A 19919-nucleotide genomic window follows, 5' to 3' on the forward strand; every position below is an offset into this window, starting at 1 on the left:
CCCCCCCAGTCCATCCCATCTGCCCGCCGCTCCTTCTCGCTCCCGCCCGTGGCGCCGCGGCCGCACCGTCGGCATGACCTCATTTTCTCCCTTCCCTTCTTCCTTCCTTTTTTTTTTTTTTTTTTTTTTTTTTTGCTTCGTTATTATTTTATTTTTTTTCCACTTCCAACCATTAGCGGCTCTCGTCGGCCTTTTCGTCCCATCCCTTCATCCCGATCTCTTCCTCCTCCCCCCTCGCCGCGGCCCGCAGCAGCATGACGATATGGCCCTGGAAATAAACGCGCGCGGGGGGGTGTCTTTGTGGAGTGAAGAACGCGCAGTGCGGCGCTGAGATCCCTCTGTGCCGCCGCCAAAAACCCGTCTGGCAATCGGTCTGTGATTGCATCGCTTATCGTCCGTCTCTTGAGAGTGCAACCATGGGAGAAAAAAAAAACAACAACCTGTTTGCCTTTTCAGACTTCAAGATTGGCAAGATGCATATTTCATGACCGCCGTCTGCTCTCCGAAATACAGCGCCGCAACTTTTTTTCTCTTTCCGTCCAAAAAGGCGGGCTCCGCCTTGAAAAAAAAAAAAAATGTAATTGTCATTTTTTTAACTCCCGTACAGCAGCGATATATCAATTATCCTGTGGCGGTGAAAAGATGTAAACAAAAGAAACTTTGGAAAAAGAAGGAGAGAGTCATCGCTCAGGAATGAGGATTGCAGGATGGGGGGCGAGTGAGAAGGAGAGAGAGAGAGAGCGAGAGAGATTCAAGATTCAAGATTCAAGATTTTTATTTGTCACATACATATACATACTTCCATACATATATGCAGTGAAATGTAATGCAACGCACCCGGTGATAGCACACAATAAGTCCTAGGAAAAAGTACAAAAAATAAAATAAAATAAAAAGTTGAAAATTCCTTTCTAATAGACCGACTAACTGACTCCTAAAACGTAATACAGTAAGTGGAATACTTAAAGAATAAGATAAAAAATATATAGAATAAAATACAATAAAAAATAAATTGAAATAAAATGGAATAGGTTGAAGGAATATGCCTATGTATATACAGATATGTGCATTTAAAGTGGCATGTGAATTAAAGTGGCATGTGAATGTGAATAGTGTGAGGTAGTGTTTGGGATAATACAGCACAGTATACAACAGTACGGCGCAGCAATACGGCATCACGAACAACCCTGAACAGTGATACAGTATGCGGTACAGTATGCTACATACAGTACAGTAGGTAGTGGAGCCTAGTGCATGGCTCAGTTAGGACCCCTGGTGAGGTCAGCGTTGACAGTTCTGATGGCTTGAGGGAAGAAACTCCGTCTCAGTCTCTCTGTTCTCGCTGCGTGACTGCGGAGGCGCTTGCCTGACCGCAGCAGCTGAAACAGTCCGTTGTTGGGGTGATGAGGATCCTTCATGATCCTACGGGCTCTGCTACTACACCTCCTGGTGTATAACTCCTGCAAGGGGGGGAGGGTAGTTCCAGTGGTACGTTCAGCTGAACGCACCACCCTCTGCAGGGCCCGCCTGTCCTGGGTAGTACAGTTCCCAAACCAGGCAGTGATGTTGCCTGTCAGGATGCTCTCCACTGCTCCAGAGTAGAAGGACTTGAGGATCCTCACCGAGACCCGGAATTTCCTCAGCTGCCTGAGGTGGTAGAGACGCTGCCTCGCCTTTCTCACCAGAGTGTCTGTGTGAACAGTCCATGTTAAGTCCTCTGTGATGTGGACTCCCAGATATCTGAAGCTGCTCACCCTATCGACAGAAGTCCCATTAATCCACAAGGGCGCGTGCGTCCTCGATTGTGATCCACGCCTAAAGTCCACAATCAGCTCCTTGGTTTTGCTGACGTTCAGGTGGAGGCTGTTGTCCTGGCACCAGAGTGACAGGTCAGCCACCTCCTCGCGGTAGGCCTTCTCATCGCAGTCGGTGATCAGGCCCACGACCACGGTGTCGTCAGCAAACTTGATGATGGTGTTGGAGCTGGACCTGGCCACACAGTCATGTGTGTACAGGGAGTACAGTAGGGGGCTGAGGACGCAGCCCTGGGGGGATCCTGTATTCAGGGTGAGGGAGCTTGACATGTACTTCCCCACCTTGACCACCTGGGGGCGGCCTGTGAGGAAGTCCAGGATCCAGGTGCACAGCGGAGCATTCAATCCTAGCTCCAACAACTTGACAGCCAGTCTGGTGGGAACTATGGTGTTGAAAGCTGAACTATAATCAATGAACAGCATTCTCACATAGGCCCCCTTCTGGCCATCCAGGTGCGTGAGCGTGGTGTGCAGTACCTGGGAGACCGCGTCATCCGTGGATCTGTTCTGCCGGTACGCGAACTGCAACGGGTCCAAGGTGCGGGGGAGGGAGGCGCAGATGTAATCCTTAATCAGCCTCTCGAAACACTTCATGACCACCGAGGGGAGGGCCACCGGACGGTAGTCATTCAGGCAGGTTGGAGAGGCGATCTTCGGGACAGGAACGACGGTGGACCTCTTGAAGCAGGACGGGACCACTGATTCAGCCAGGGAGATGTTGAATATTGTGGTGAACACCGGAGCTAGCTGGTTAGCACAGGTCTTCAGTACTCGTCCAGATATGCCGTCTGGGCCCGCAGCTTTCCTGGTGTTCACCCGCATCAGAGCCCTCCTGACCTTGTGCACGGACACTGAGAGTGCGCGCTCATCCCCAGCGGTGTAGCTCCAATTAGCCGGCGAGCTAGCGGTTTTGCTGCCAGACTCGAACCGCGCATAAAAGGAGTTCAGTTGGTTGGCCAGGGAGGCGTCCACACTCGTGGCTGGGGAGGAGCTGCTCTTGTAGTTTGTTATTGTTCGCAGCCCCTCCCACAAGCGTCTTGTGTCCCCCCGCTCCATCTGCAGCTCCACGGTGTCTCTGTACGTCCGTTTGGCGTCCTTCACTGCCCTCCGCAGATTGTACGACGCCGCTTTGTAGTTGTCCATGTTACCAGATACAAGTCCGTCGTTGTAAGCGGCCGTGCGCGCATTCAGAGCGCAGCGGATGGATTTATCAACCCATGGTTTCTGGTTTGGAAATATCCGAACTTTCACCGTGGGAACGATTTCATCCGCGAGCGTAGCCACAAAACTCACTACAACCTCCGTAAACTCGCTGACGTCACTTGAACTCGCTTGGAACATGTCCCAGTCTACGTCAGTCAGAGCGTCCTGAAGCGCAGCCTCTGATTGGTCCGTCCACCGCTTCACTTCCCTCGTCATCACCAGATCCCGCGCGATCAGAGGCCTGTAAACAGGAAGCAGCGAGATCGCGGCGTGATCTGATTTCCCGAAAGCAGGAAGCGACACGGGCTTGTATCCGTTCTTGTAAGGAGTGTAACAATGGTCCAGAGTTCTGTCTCCCCTGGTGGCACACGAGATGTGTTGGTGGAAATTCGGCAGAACTTTTTTAAGGTTGGCCCTGTTAAAGTCCCCAGTCACCACCACAGCCGCATCGGGATGTCTGTTCTGAAATCCGCACAACACATCGTACAGAACCGACAGAGCTGCGTCGGTGTCCGCTTGCGGTGGGATATAAACGGCTGTAATGATGACCGTGCTGAATTCCCGGGGGAGATAAAATGGACGGCATAGTATGGTCAGCTGTTCCAGGTTCGGCGAGCAGGAGTGGGAGAGGAATTTGGTGTTGTTGGCGTTACACCAGCGGTTGTTTACCATTAGGCAGACGCCTCCACCTTTGGATTTCCCCGACTCTCCCGTTCTGTCGCCGCGGAACACGGAGAAGGCCTCGGCTGGACGTATGGCTTCATCCGGCACCAGTGGGGTCAGCCATGTTTCCGTTAGGCAGAGGACGCAACAGTTCCTCGTGTCACGCTGGAATTGAATCCTCGCTCGAAGTTCATCCATCTTGTTCTCCAGGGACTGGACGTTAGCAAGAAGGATGCTTGGCAGAGGTGGACGGTAAGGTTGCGTCCTCATTCTGAACCGAATGCCGCCTCGTTTACCTCGGTGCTTCCTCCGTGGGCCGGCTCGTGGAACAGCGACTCCATTTTTGTTGTTGTAGTTGTTATTGCGAGTGTTCCCGCGTAGGATTTCCGCCGGCCACTCTGCTCCCACGGATAAAAAGTCCCAAAGTTGTTCGTTTAGGGAAATTTTTATATCCATGAGTGCATCGCGGCCGTATGAGTTAATTGTTGATGTTTTTCTGGCGAACATTGTGATAAAAAAAGGAAAAAAAAATACTAAAGAGTAAGAAAGTAACCGGAGCGCCGGCGCAGGCGACCGCTAGGGGCGGCGCCACTATCGAGAGAGAGAGAGAGAGAGGGAGAGACTTAAGATAAGGGGGAAAGGCGGATACAGACCATAGAAAGAGGGAGAGAGGAGGGAGAGACGCAGAGAGAGAAAGAGAGAGAGAGAGACAGGCTGTAGTGGCAGAGGTCTGGCTGGAGAAACTACAGATATATTATTCCGTTTGGCGGCAGCGCCGGTCGGACGTGACTGAATTTACAACAGATGACTCCGATCGTTGTGTAAGACGTTGGAGGTGTCGCACGCGTTGACGCAGAGCGCGGAACCCGGAGTGAAGTGTAATCACACTCGCTGCAGCGCAACCTCGGGGGGGGGGGTTTGCTTTATTTTCCTTCTGGGAAGAAGACGCCAGCAAAAATACAAGGGGAACATATTTAAAGAAGTATCATTACTCAGCTCTTCTTTCTGCCGGGTACCCTCCTCACCATGGTAACGGGGGGTGGCGTTTGAGCTTTTATCCTGCACTCGTTGGATTCAGTTTATATGACACCTTTTTAAATTGCTTTATTACAGATGTTATAGACTGTAGTTTCAGTGAATCCCAACCCTTTTCATTTCGCGGACCCTCAATTTGATACGCGTTAGGCCATGGACCCCCATCTGATGGGGTTTGGTCCGTGGGACCCCAGTCTGAGGAGATTTGTTTTGTTACTGTTGATATGATTTAGTCCAAAAAATTATGATCAAAGCAGCCATTGTTGTGCGTTCTCTAATGGTGAAGTTTAACTATGAATCATTTTACTGGAGGACACCCGAGCGGAGTTGTGACCTCATCGGCAGTCGTACCTTCAAGCCGACTGATGCTGCGCTGCAGGCCAAAGAGGGGCAGACAGGAGGATGGACGCTTCCTCTGCCCCAGGGGCTCGGGCGAGTCCTTCTCTCCTCTCCTCTCCCCTTCTCTTGTCTTGGTCTCCTTGAGCGGCTCTCAGCGCCTTATCGACAAACTCGCTCGCCTGCCGGCCAGTCGGCCGTGGGGGCCAAAAATGGAAACGCGGGGGGTGCAGCCCCCGAAACACTCTGAGAGAAGAGACGGCTGTGAACAGTTAACGCGCCGTGATTTATATTTCAGCCGAGCCGGCGTCACCTATCTTGACGCGGCGTCCGCGGCGTGTCCCGCCGCCGCCGCCGCCGCCGCCGCCCTCTACACCGCAGCGGTGACAGGGAATAAACACTTTGTTCGGCAGAACTACTTAAAAAAAAAAAAAATTCTATCCCCTGTCTTTCCTCTCGCTCTGTCTCTCTCTGCAAACCCAACAGCTTTAAGCTCCCGCTATTTGCGTAAGTCGATACATAAATAGACGTTGCAGGAATAAATAAAACCGATGTTAATGAGGTTTGCGGCATGCGGTGAACTGGAGGGAGTTGTCATTGTGTTGGTGTCATATCCGCGCTGCCTCACGGAGAAGTTCGGGAAGCGTTCGGGCTTACATCTCATGACCTCTGAGGCCCCTTGGAACGGCATCAAAATGCACCGTGCCGCGTTACGTGATGTGAAGTTAAAGGAAAACAAATCCATCTGCTTTAGGGAAAACGCCAGTTTTTCTTTCTACCGTTTCCCTGGAATTGTAAAGTCTTCGTGAGGGGGGAGCAGTAGACGAGATTGTATTGTTTTTAGTAAAGGGAGTGGCTCAAATAATATATTTTCTTCTTTTTCGTGCCGGGACGGAATTTAAACAGAAGGAGAGGAGTGAGAAACGTAGTTGTGTGTGTTAGTGTGATGTAGCCACCACCCCCACACATAACTCATGTGTTCAGCATCATACACCTACTGTGTAGTATGTCACCCGGTACCTCAGTAGGCTAACCCGGTGGTTTTCCTTTCGGGGTCCTTCAAGGTGGTTCCAGGTCTCTTGCACAGTGACAGCAATAATAGATGTTTTGAACATAGTCTCACTGTTGTCTCCCTTACTTTAGTAAAGACAGGTATAAAATTGTGGTCTAAATCATATCTCACAATATTCTCATTCAAAATTCTCAGATTGGGGTCCCAGACGCAAAACCTTGTCAAATGGGGTCCATGGCCTAGTGCGTATGAAATTGAGGGTCCTCGATACGGAAAAAGGTTGAGAATCACTAGTCTAACCCGTTCCTACGCGCATGCACTTAGTGCGACATTTCCGGACATTTTGGAACAGATGCTGATGCAGCGTTTGTTTTCTGGTTCCTTCTAAGCCTCAGGGGGGAACAAACGCCGTGACTGAGTGTTCGTGACGTCACTCACATTCGCTTTCGGGAAAGTGACTCAGAGCGGAGCTGCCCAGACCCATTACCTTCCATCAGGGCCCGTGTGATTTGTCATATTCATCTCGGCTCCTCTCTTTAGCACTATTTATTACTCCACAACAGACTGACGTCTTTGAAAAGACACTGAGAAAAGTGTAGGACAAAAAAAAAAAAAAAAAAAAGGTTTAAGAGAACCAGATTTTGATGTGTGGCTAGAGTACTTGGAATTAATGATGAATAGAAGTATTTCAAGTATTTCATTGAAGTCAAGGCCTCTTTGGTGTTTTATAGCAGGTTATTCTGGAGTATGATCAGTGTCACGCCAGCTATCTCGCTTTTTTTTATACATCGGACTTTCTCTGCTGTCAGCAGAGTGTCAAGAGGTAAACAAATACATATGGTTAAAAATCTGCTGGAATGCAGTGTTTTCCTTGTTTCTTGAAATAATCCCGCTGAACTTGCTGGTGCGACGCCACTGGAGTGTGTTTGGCTCTGACGGATTGCCCTCATGTGAACACGTGTTAAGCTCTTTAAAGCGCTGCCAACAACAAACTGCTGAGTCAGAACTTTGTTAATGGAGGCTAATGGAGGTCGCTGACAGCCGAGAAAAATAGCAATAGACCATAAATCCATTATGTATATTGACAAACAGCATTAATAAATTACCAACAGGCGTTGAATCACATAACGTCCCAAAATATGACACCTCTTGCTTTTGCTTAATGCCACACAACTAAGCGCACGAACTGAAAAGAATGCCACACATGCTGTAATGGCAAATAGTGGATCTCCTTCATGAAAAGTGCTCATCAGGAGCACCTTAAGGTCCAAAATGTAATCCGTGGCCTCTCACGGAGACAAATATTTTGTCTCGCGGAGGGCACCTGGTCCCCCGTAAGAGTCAATTACCAGCACAGTGAGAGCCTGGTGCGTCGCCAGCCGTGCAGCGCGCCGCCAGTTATTCATCAGCGCGTCGCTCTCAAACACGGCGCGACACGAACCTGCAGCAGAACCGGCTGCTCCCACGGGTCCCGCCTCTCTATTTACTCGTGAGACGCGGATAAAACTTTTGTGCGTGCGGCAAAGTCTGAGACAAATAGCAGTAATTCGATTTCGATGCTCATATCTTCTCCCTCCCTCTCTCGCTCTCTCTCGCTGCAGGTTGTCATCTGGAAGTGGGTGTTGTCGTCGGATGTTGTATCTTATCAGACAGCTCTGCTCCCCCGCTCGGGTAAAGCTGCTTGACGTGATCTGCACCAGGCAGAATCAATAAGAGTAGTCTGCACACCAGGCACTTGCAGAGGGTGGCGGGGTGGCGGAGGGTACCCTTGGAAACCGCTGTATTATTATGGACTAAAAGAGGTGTCTTAAGAGAAAGAGGGGTTTTAAATACGAATATCCATCGTCAACTTTAGTTAGAATAGAATAATATAAGCCCAAATGACAGCAATATTTAAGTGGGCGTGGTGTGGTGCCGCCGTGTGGTGCCGCTGTGTGTTTTTAGTGGGGGCAATTTAGTTGGGACAATCACTCCTTTCCCAACATAGTTTTTTATAATCATGGCAGGAGAATAACGTCAATCAACAATAGTGCTTAGATGAGTCGCATATTCTCGAATAAATAACTTATAATAGCCGGTAGGAAAAAGGAGAAGAGAAAGTCCAGATGACGAGCAGGCAGCGGATTTATTTTCTGGGCAAGATATGAATATTCATGCGGTACGCGTTCTGAATGTGTCCTTATTGGTCAAGTGCAAATTAGTCTTTATTGGTGGAAATGGTGTAGGAAGCTCACGTCACCAGTCAAATGATTTATATGTATTATATTTATATATATATATATATATATATATGTATACACAGCGATCTGCCATAACTTTTAAACCACTGACAGGTGAAGTGAATAACATTGCTCATCTCGGTCCAATGGCGTCTGTCAAGGGGTGGGATATATTAGGCAGCAAGTGACAGTCAGTTCTTGAAGTTGATGTGTTGGGAGAAGGAAAAATGGACAAGCATAAGGATCTGAGCGACCTTGACAAGGGCCATTGCGATGGCTAGACGACTGGATCAGAGCATCTCCAAAACGGCAGGTCTTGTGGCTTGTTCTGGGTATGCAGTGGTTAGTATCTACCAAAAGTCCAAGGAAGGACAACCCATGAACCGGCGACAGGGTCATGGGCGACCATGGGCTCATTGATTCACTATATATATATATATATATATATATATATATATAAATTTGTGCTCTAGCTCTTTTATTTATTTGTTTGTTTGTTTGTTTGTATGCTTGCTTGTTTATTCATTTATTTATTTATGTATTTATTTATTTATTTATTTATTTATTACTTTTTCTCAGCAGTGCTGCCGTTCCTGGTAAAATATTTATGAGAAAATGGCCAGGAGTGATGAGACAAAAATTACTTCTGTCACAACATCGGTCGCGAAAATGGATTCAATTTGTTAGCCTGTGGGCTGCTTGAGCCTGGTTATTTGAACGAGGGCTTGGCAGGGTTGCCAGTTCGAGCCACAGGTTTCATCCACACAGTCGTCGATGTGTTCATCCCCTGTCGAAGGCTTTCTGAGCTGGAACCTTGGAGCCCGGGACATCCTCTGGTGACATACTGTACACACGTAGTTTCTCAGGCGGAGAGTCGTTTTTATTTTTTGTTCTTTTTTTTTTATTGATGTATAAAATAATTCCCGCTTAAAAATCCCTTTATAAACCTGTTGCGAGTAAAAAGGGGTCAGCGGAGTCTGCTAAGCCCTTCAGTCAGGCTGAAGGAAGCGGGCCCGTTTGGCTCCCACCAGGCAGACATGTTGGAGAGTCATCTGATGTGCTTGTGGGCTGGGATAGGGGGTTACGTAAAACGTCTCGTCCCAGGAGACATCGCCGGCTTGGGCTGAAGTTGTTCGAAATTCATACAGACACCCAATTTCTCCCATCACGTCACCTGCCAACCAGCGAGAAGGCAGACAGAACCCTAAAAAAAAAGGGGGGGGGGCGAGAGAATCGTACTCTTCTCTATGTACCGTGGAGGGTGGTGAAGGCAGGGATATTTAGGTGAAAAGTATTTATGTTATGTTATCTTATCTTTTTATGATAACTTTCTTATTTATTTATTATTTTTTATAAGTAGTAGTATTTTTTTCATTTTACATACATGTTTTCTTATCTTCTTTTAATTTCATGTTTCAAGGAACTAAAAAAACTAAGCATCTCTCTCGCTCTCTCTCTCTCTCTCTCTACCGACCAGTCCCGAACTTGTTGCCTGTGAAGTCGGGGAAGTAACTGCATTTTTCTCCTTGCGGTGATGAAATGCCTTGCCAGCCGGCCAGTTGTAGTAATTTCTCTCCTGTCCTGTTTATTTTCTGCTCGCTGTGCCGGAGATGGATTGTTTGTCCGCTTGATTCCGGGCTCTTTCTGGAAAAAGTCCAGGGTGTTGCATGTTGTTTTCAGCCCACGAGCCGCCAGCTCGGCTGTTCACAATTTTTCCCCAACGCTTCACCAGTGGACGAACACAGTTAAGGAAATTCAACTCCAGGCCTGTAGTAGTAGTAGAAAATCTGCTTTGCCCAAAGAATATCACAAACTCCCAACCAGCTTTTACAGGTGGTTTAGTGGTTTGCATCAAAATGACATGAGCTGAATATTATTATATTTCATTTTGCCGCATACCGTGACTTAATTTGCTGCTACCGTTGTGCGGCGATTTAATTTGTCAGGCACCGCGGGAGACTCGAACACCTTTCTGTAATACGAGGTAAATATCCCTTTGCGGTGAACTACTTGGGAGCTATGGAGGAGTTATGAAGGACTATTAAAGCTGCTGACAAGCATCAGTAAAAAAAAAACCATGTTAACTCATTCAAACACGGATGCCACCGCTCCCAATGGCTTCAAAGAAAGCGCCGGGGCTTAAAGATTCATTGTGCGGAGGAAAAAAAAACAAACAACAAATGCAATTTATTATTTATTATGCCACGTATTATGCATGTATTGAAATAACGGAATAAATCTTAATGGAGTGACAAAACAAGATGAACTGAGTTGGATTTAGCAGCTTTTCTCCGACATAATCTCGTTCCCTCCCCCTTCAGCAGATTTCTGCCCTCCCAGTGTCACGTAAATGGAGCATCAGCGGCGGAATGGATGAGAAGGACATTAATAATGCATGATGTTAATGAATCATGAAGTTATTCTTTAGCCGTCAAACATCGCTCCCCGACGCCTCCTCTCGTCGGCCAATGGGAAGCTTTTGCCGTCTCCCGCCTCCCCTTCCCAGCATGCACTGCAGTACCCGGCCGCACTCCCTTACCCACCGCAGGTGTTTGTCAGTGATTTAAGAAACTCCATTGCCTCCTGTGACGCACACGCCCTTCCTCCCCGGCAAACCTCCGGCGCAGTGCGGTGTAGGGCGCAGTGCTACCGTGTACCGAGCTGGTTCCCCTCCAATCATCTCACCGCACGCGCACACACTCACACAGACACACACTCACACACACACACACACACACACACACACACACACACACACACACACACACACACACACACACACACACACTTATCAGCATTCAGGGCATACGAGGCACACGAGTCATCATCGTAGACCCAAATCTAATTTTTGACAGAGGGGTGGAATGTATAAGCAGTGCAGAGGGTGTGTGGGTGTGTGTGTGTGGGTGTATGTGTGTGTGGGTGTGACAATGCTGCGGCTTGGCTGACAGTTGCCATTTAAGAGAGAGTGTGTAAGTATACAAGTATATAAGAGAGTTTTAATGCATGTGGTAATGCATGTCAACGGTTTTAAATGAGGTGATATTTTGGGGAAAAAAACAGCCCAAAACAAACAATAAAAGTGAGTCATTAGGTACGTGATTTGATATAAAAAAAACATGAAAAAAAAAAACATCAGGGCCCTCATTTTGTGTAAGCGTGTATCTTATTTGTATTAGTAGAATTATGAGGTTGTCCAGGTTCTTGGTTCTTAGTCTATCTGAGCTGAAATTTTGGCATTTGTCTATGTTTGCGTGTATTTAAGCCTCAAAATGTTTTAGTTTTTCTGCCTTTGTTTGTATGTGTGCGTGCGTGCGTGTGTGCGTGTGTGTGTGTGTGTGTGTGTGTGTGTGTGTGTGTGTGTGTGTGTGTGTGTGTGTGTGTGTGTGTGCGTGCGTGCATGCACGTGCGTGTGTGTATGTGTGTTTATACGAGTGTTGTCTAAGACCCAGGGCCTTATGGCAGCCATTAGCGTTAATCCAGCGACTGGATAATTAGACATGGTACAACACATCAGGACGTGTCAGTGAGCACTGGCAGCTCTGTCTCTTTCAGGGTTTTGCTCAATTTGTTTCTCTATTTAATACAAAAAAAAGAATTCATACAGGAAAAAAAAAAATATATATATAGAGCTCCATATGCTATAAAGTTGTGATCAGTGTGAAAAAAAAAAAAAAAACAGTTTTGCAAGTTTTCACCCACAGTGCTTATTCTAAAGGCGGCTTTTCTTTGCCTCCGCTGGTGAACTCCACATTATGCATTGACGTTTGCAAAGGAGGTTCCGAGCGCTGACGCGGCGTGGCGCTAGCGCCTCTCTACCGTCTCTGTGGGCGCGTTGCGAAGAGAATATCGCAGCCCCCATGATGTAATGGCGAGCAATCGGGGCCGACGGGGGGGCGGGCGGTCGCGAGTACTCATGTTCGCACGTAAAGCATCATCACAACAGACCAGTGTCACGCAGCCTCCCACCACTAATCTGCTCCTCCGACTGCCAAACCATTGGTTAATATGTCCTAATCTCCTCATGTTACTGTATCTCCAATATCTCCACCGCAAACACACACACATGCGTGCACGAACACGTACACACACAATATTTGTACACACACACACACACACACACACACACACACACACACACACACACACACACACACACACACACACGCAGCCCAGATCACAGTGCAGTTTAAAGGTCATCCAGAGAGTTTCATAAATGCAGGTTTCTCCTGGTCTGCTGGCTAACCGCAACATCACACAGCAAATACAAATACCTGTTCATTCTGCTGTTTTATGGGAACATGTCATACTGAAGCCTAATTTCAGGCCTAATATCCTCTAACATAAGCACTGTCTTTCTGTATGCACGGCTGCTTATATGCGGCCGTTCCTTCGACCTGCAGTGCAGCTCAGTGCGGTGACCCATTGATATGAAAGCTTAAACTCTGAGCTTTGAGCACGGCAGGCTCACAGGAATGCACGTTTGTACGTGCACATGTGTGTACGTGCACATGTGTGTACGCTCGCTCCAGAACAGAGCGACACAGGGGGGGGGCGACCCGAGGGCATTGTGATAATTACCCCCCCAACCCGCCTGCAGGCTCACAGTTTTGTTCTTTCTGTTTGCCTAGCATGATAAAAAGCACTTTGCATTATGGGATGAGACTGACTGCATGAATAACATTAATGTTAATCAAAACTGCTTGTATGAGGAACTTATTATAACTTGGTATTGACTCGAATTAACATTTTTGTCAATGTAATGACTTAACTCAACTTAAATTGTTCCGCATTGCTCTGTTATTTATGGAAGAGAATTAGCTGAAATTAACATTTCAATGACTCCAATTCAAACAACCAACATGGCCTTGCTGTGCACTCTTATTCAGGACAAGGTTTGTTTGTTGACAGCAAAACATCAGTGGAGATTTTGCAGCCGTCATTCCAGGGCAATGGTATGGTGTTGGTGGTGGTAATTAGAGATTGAGGGTGGCTGCCGGGCATATCTGTGCAGTGCCAGTGGTGGTCGTTTAGGGTTATCACTGTACATGCATACATGGACATACGTATACTGTTGACCCTTCTGGAGGAGTAGAGGACCCCATGTAACACAACATTGGCTCAGCAAAATACTCACAATGGAACTCGTGGCGGCAACCACAAGTTGGTAGCCAACTAAGCCGTTTGGAGCTGGTCCATGGAGATTTAAGGTGGAACTGCAGAACTCTCCTAAGCGTACAGACAAGTGTGTGAAGTACAATGAGCTCCTGTGTGTCGCCCCCCCAAATTATCAGCACACAGCATGTGAGATTAGATTGTGTGTATTGTTGTTTGTTCTATCTCGTCTTTGCTCGTGCTTGCTTTGAATGGGCCAAACGAAACCAGAAAAAACAATGCCACAGCTTGGGGAAGACGGCTGGCAGAAGACAGCTTGGGGGTCACCCCACCGGGGCTGTCGCGGGTGCATGACACGGGAGGACGTGGCTTATTCATAAAGACATTAACCTCAAAGCATTGCATTTTTTTCTTTTACCAAACTCTACATCATCATAATTCACAGTTTTATCGCAGTTGCAAGCCAAATACGGCAAGAGATGAAATACTGACAGAGCTTTTTTTTGCAGCAACACACGTCTCTCAACACCTCAACAGACAGATACGCGCAGACCACATAAAATACACGCTCACAAGTGCGGCAACAGTCTCCTGTTAAGCCTCCCAAAAGGTGTGGTTCAGCAGGACAGGCGCTGCAACGCTGCAGAGATGGAGGCAGATGAGCGGCTTCTCAATCCGCCAGATCCCCTCTCTCACCACTCTAAAGAACATCTTCCCTGATCGTGTTGTTACAGGGGCTCAAATAGGAAAACAGAATAATCCAAAAGAAAGAAATGTTTTTTTTTTAACAAATACCAAAGGGGGATGGCATACCTTTGAGCTATAACGAAATTGGCTTTATTTCATCTTAACTCTTCAAGTGATTATTCAGGAAATGCATCCCAGATGGAAATGCAAATTTCGATTTTAATTTTCAATAGAGTTTTGCCCGCTCCGTGGGGAAGACAGTCACTGCCGCTGTGCTGCTGTGATCTGACCCACATTTTAGATCCCTCTCCCTCTCTTGAGTTGCTTCACTGGGTTTTCCATCAGCTCCGTGCGGCTCCGCCCACCTGCGCCTGTTGCCAGCGCCGGTCCACCGCCATCCATTGTCATCATGTTTCCATTGATTTCCTCAGCGTGGCGGCACCGCGGACGGCCAGACGCGGCCGGAGCGAAAAAGTGGGATACATCGAGTTGGGTGGGGAACATGACCTATTTAAACCGCCCGCCACCGCGAGCGGAGTCACTTGTGCTGTCGTGCCATTTTAAGCTCGTATGATCCCTTCCGACAAACAAGAAGGGAGGGCTTTAAAAACCTGCTGAACCAATCCATGCCGGCCGGAAGCGTGGCCGTCATCCTAATCACACCGGAACGTTTCTCCTCGGCCTTATGGTCTTCTCCGAACATAACCGATCCTCAGCCACGCGGCCGGGGATCTATAATCCGTACTGCTTGAAGATCTACGGCCGGGCGTTGCTCGCCGCCGACTTCTTGAGCCGTAACTGCGGCGGAAGTGTCCCGCAAAACATTTCCTACCTCCGCTCGTTGAGCTGGAATCGCGCCGCGGGGGACGAGACGCCCGAGGCTCCTCGGAGGAAGCGCAACGCTTTCTAAGTCAAGTTTCATTATGGGTCACTTCCAGTTGCCTCCGTACAAATAAGACCGCCATTGCAGAAACATTTCACAGTTATTACGGGGGCCCGAGCCGGGGTTGTAAACAGGGTTATTTTGAGCTCCTGGTTACTGGGCCGCCGGGGGGGTTCGAGCCCGGACGGTCCACGGGCACTCTCTCCGATGGGAGCACAAATAGAAACGGTGCCTCGTCTCCCTCCTCCGCTCTGCCTCTCCAAAGCCGAGAACACAGGACGGTTTAGGATAGGATGGTCCGCTCTTTTATCAGCCCCACGTCGAAGACAATAAATACCCCGTCATTGATGGCTGCGGCGTGATGCGCACGTCTTTATAAAATAGTGTCCCAAACGTGACCCAACGTTCTTCTTTTAGCCTCGTTGCTTTGAAGACGGCGGAAAAAAAACCAGGTGGCGTCTGGGACGGCGTCTATAACGTCACTCCCGCTCCCTCCTTGATGTGTCACATTTGGAGGAGTATGCGGCGTGGCAGCACATCACACACGCCTGTTCCTGCTTGTGGTGTAAAATTAGCAGCAAGCGATTAATTACAGCATTCCTTTGGGGGGGTCCAGAGCTTCATTTATTTTGGCAAAAGCAGCTTTTCAGACTTTGGCCGCGTTTCCTCTTTCATACCAGATGCCATAATCCAATATGGGGACTCGTGTAGCCTGGGTGTGCTGTGCTTAATGGAAAAGAGAATAACTCAGGGAGGGGAAGGAACAGAGTTTGTTTTTCGTCCTGATTTGTGGTCTTGCGTACTCTGAAGAATGGATGTTTTTCGTGGCCGTGAAAAAAAACATCCATTCTTCCAAAAGCGATGCATATCACCGTGGGGATTGACTGACTCACCGTCCATGACTCACACATGCAATTATTCCCTCGTCCTTTCTGGCAAAGGGGTCTCTCCCATACATGGACGTTTTATCTGCCTCCTGTTGCGGCTCTGGCAAAAAAGAAAGGCATGGATGTCGTTCAGATAACAGTCATTTAGAGTCTCATTATCAGATTTGGCAGCCTCGCTCCCTGAGTGCGTGCGTGTGTGTGTGTGTGTGTGTGTGTGTGTGTGTGTGTGTGTGTGTGTGTGTGTGTGTGTGTGTACGTGCGTGCGTGTGTGCGTATGTCTGAGACAATGCTGTGGCTTGGCTGACAGTTGCCATTTAAGGATAAGAACGTTTCAATGCATGTTGAAAGCATGTCAACAATTTAAAAAAGAATTCGGGCCAAAAACACCCCAAAACAAACAATACAACTTAGTTTGTATGTGTGTGTGTGCGTGCGTGCGTGCGTGCGTGCGTGCGTGCGTGCGTGCGTGCGTGCGTGCGTGCGTGCGTGCGTGTGTGTGTGTGTGTGTGTGTACGTGTACGTGGGCATGCTTGGGATCTTATCCCAAACCTGACTCCCCCTCATTCGAATGATAGAAGAAAGAAGAAAGAAGAAACAGTCTTTATTAGTCACGCAACACACCACACTACAACACATGCTTGCACACACACACACATGCACATGCTTTGATGGTGGCCGGTGAAATGAGGCCTCTGCATTTGACCCATCCTGGCTTGTCCTTCCTCCGGGGGCACAGCCAGGAGCAGTGGGCAGCATACGTGGACGCGCCCGGGGACCAGGTGATAATTGTCCATTGCTGGTCAGACAATGATGGGTGCATGTTTTTGGTGGGGGTCCTTACTGACGTGAGGTGGAGGAAGAAAAGAGTTATTGCTTGAGTCCCGTTCATTCCCAAACTGAGGTGTTGGGGACGATTTGCGGCATACGCATCCTACCAGTTACGGTCAGTAACTACTGCAAGTGTTGACTTGTCTTTATAGTAGGGGTGTCTCTTTTTTTGTATTTTGTATTTTGTATTTATTTTTTTTATCCGATCTCTTTCAGATTTTTTTTAATTATTTATTATATTTTATTTTTTTAGTTTTTATTACATTTTTTTTCGGGTTTGATTTAGGCGCTGAGGAAAAAGGTTCTCTCAGGACAACGTAATGGACTGTGGGACACAGGCAGCAGAAATGTCCGCTTTTATATATAATCACTAAGCACCAAATCTTTTATTTTTATATTGAGCTTGGAATGTGTGTGTTTCTTTCCCCCACCTCTGGTGTTTCGTGCGGGGCTGGACATGTTGACACGTTACCCTTTTTAAAGTGCAGGGGGATTTTCAATGTGTTCTTCACGCTTCCCGTGACCCCGGCACAGCTGTCACTCACAGCATTTTGACACTCTCTCCTCCTTCTTTTAGCATCGCTTTTAGCACTTTGATTGTGGTTATGGTCTGTTGTGGTTACCCACAATCCCGCTGGGGAAAAGCAGATCTTAACAGTGAATTTGTCAGTGTTATTCAACTCGCGTGTACCGTACATAAGCAGGACAAACGCACTCAAAGGTTTCGGTTTAAATTCCATCAGTGACTTCATTAAAACCGCCTACCTGTGCAACAATCATTTAAATGTTTTGTGTCTTAAATACAAATGTTCTTCTTTGAACCTGAGCCGGACTTTGTTCATCAGATTGTTATTATTTTTTTTAATCAATACAATTGAGCTCCTGGGTCTTCAAGGTCAGAGTTTAAGTGAAGTGCCCGTCTCGCTCTTGAGCGACTGCAGTGAAATACGGAACAAGGGAAAAGAGGAGGTAATTGGGAGTTTCTGTGGCCCTATAGTTCTTTTTGTGAGCGTTTGTGTGCGTCATACTAATGAGAACGCATCGCCGGCGCGGCATTAGTCATTCAGATCAGGATGCTCTCCGAGCCCCGGCCATTTCACACACAGTTTGGTGCCTCTGATTGAGATTTCTCCGTGTTATTACAGCCGGGGGGGTAACGCACGCATACGCACTGAGCCACACACACACACACACACACACACACACACACACACACACACACGCGCACGCACGCATGCACGCACACACACACACGCAGGCACACCCCCGTGCGCAAACACACAAAACATATACAGGACAAGCACACAAATAAAACACTTCCACAATGAGACTTCCGGCTTCCTGGCAAAACAATGATGGATTATTGATAAATCTCAGAAAAGACAGCGTGGAAAACTATTATCTTGGCCTGGGATGTTTATATCCGTTGCTGCGTTGAAATCCAGCATTTGTTTGATGTCATTATCGAACGTTTATTTCACTTGAAAACAAAACGAATGAACTACTTTGTGAGCTAGATTTCGTTGGAAAAAAAAAAAAAAAAGAGAAGTTTAATTCCATCTTAAAATAACTCAAAGTATTAAAGTGTAACTTGAAGTCAGCATTTTATTTACAAGCTTTCACATCAGATGTCTGTACGATGATATGACTCTTTTTAGGAAGCAGCAGCTCTTTGAAGCTGCAGGTAGCAAATGCTGAATATCCGGAGTTAGGTTCAGTGTAATGTTTCATTGCCTTAATTGGCTTCTACTGAGGCGTTGGGCTTCTATTTCTGCTTCCTGGGCGACGAAAGCATCTGTGATTATTTTTTCTCTCGCAGATAGAGAGGCTGCCGGGGTGTTGATCAGCAGACGGCAACTTTGAAGAGTGTAGAAATGTGCGTTTTTTTTTCAAAGATGAGGGGCTGGGATGGAAATTTCCAGCCCCTCTATCCGCTTCAGTTGTTTGCAGTCTTTTATTTTTTATTTTTTAACTGAGACAGAATAGCATTTTGTTCTGTGTCTAATGAGGAGCACACCGCCGTACGGCTCAGGGTGGCACCGGATTCAAATCACAAAGACATCTGAAAACACGTTGGGTTTGTTCCTTTCGAGGGCGGAAAATGCCTCCCGGAAACACGCAGCCGGTTCCCGGCGCCGGAGCCGTGAGAGCGTCCTGTCTGCTTGCACCAAGCGGACGTCGGTCCTGACAGGTTCACCGGCGGGGAGCGATGGCGACACATCTCGCTCGAGGGTCTCCGGCTTTTTTTTTTTTTTTTTTTTTCCTTTCATCTGCTGAGCACAGTCCTTTGGGCTCAGGGAGGCCGGGGTGAAGCACACCGTCGCTTCAAAAGCCACAGTAGTCCAGCGTGACTGCAATCTACCCCCCCCCCCCCCGTCCCTGCACTGCCAGGGGTCCATCGCACCCCACCCCCATCGCCAGCATGCAGTCTCTCATACAAACACATGCACACACACTCTCTTACGTATGTGCTGTCGCATAGCAACCCGTGCTATCACCACGGCGCAGGTGGCCCAGCGTGCTGCAGGCTACTGTTTTAGTGGATTTACTGTACCAGGGCGCACACAAAGGCCCGGGCGTGTACAGAGAACTGTGTACATGCTACGTGGTTTGACCGGATGCATATTGCTGTTCTTTTGTCCGACCATTTTACTCTACCCTCAAACCAGAGGTGATGCGTTATAATGTTTTATTAATTGGCCTACGAATTGCACGGGCTTCAAACATCTCACATATAATCTGTTGCACACTGCTTTTTTTTTTTTTTTCAGCTTTGCCCTCTATTAAAAACCGTGAACAAGGTCAACTTTCCCGTTCAGTCAGTGTCTGCAGCTCAGAGAAGCCTTATTCCGTCTAAATTTAGAAATTCATTAAAGCGCGGGATGCGATCTCGATCGCTGCAGGTTATTATTAAGAGGAGGACGCTGATTGTTTGGTTATACCTCACGATACAAAGGTCGGCATGGTGTTCAACCTTGGCAGCACACACTCACGCAGGCACGCACACACACACACACACACACACATATCCCCCTTTTCCTCTGAAGTGGCGCCCCCTAGTGACGAAAGGTGCCAACAGCAGTAGGAACGGTCAGAACCCGCGGCGTTGGAAGGGGCAGAGAGGTCTCGGCACAGAATGGTGCTGCTGGTTCAGCCGTGGTCACTGTTTGAGAGGGGAACTGGTTCAGGAGCATAAAGGTGTGTCTGTGTGACTTGTATATGTCAGAAATAGAAGTG

General features: G+C 47.8%; 1 protein-coding gene across 2 annotated transcripts in view; it reads left to right on the plus strand.

Annotated features, from left to right (window-relative positions):
- fgf13a (fibroblast growth factor 13a) overlaps positions 1-19919 on the plus strand; it is a 119753-nt gene that overhangs the window by 61536 nt on the left and 38298 nt on the right. The gene's annotated exons all lie outside the window — the stretch shown is intronic.

The sequence above is a fragment of the Zeus faber genome, assembly GCF_960531495.2.
Source record: "Zeus faber genome assembly, chromosome: 10".
Lineage (NCBI taxonomy): Eukaryota > Metazoa > Chordata > Actinopteri > Zeiformes > Zeidae > Zeus > Zeus faber.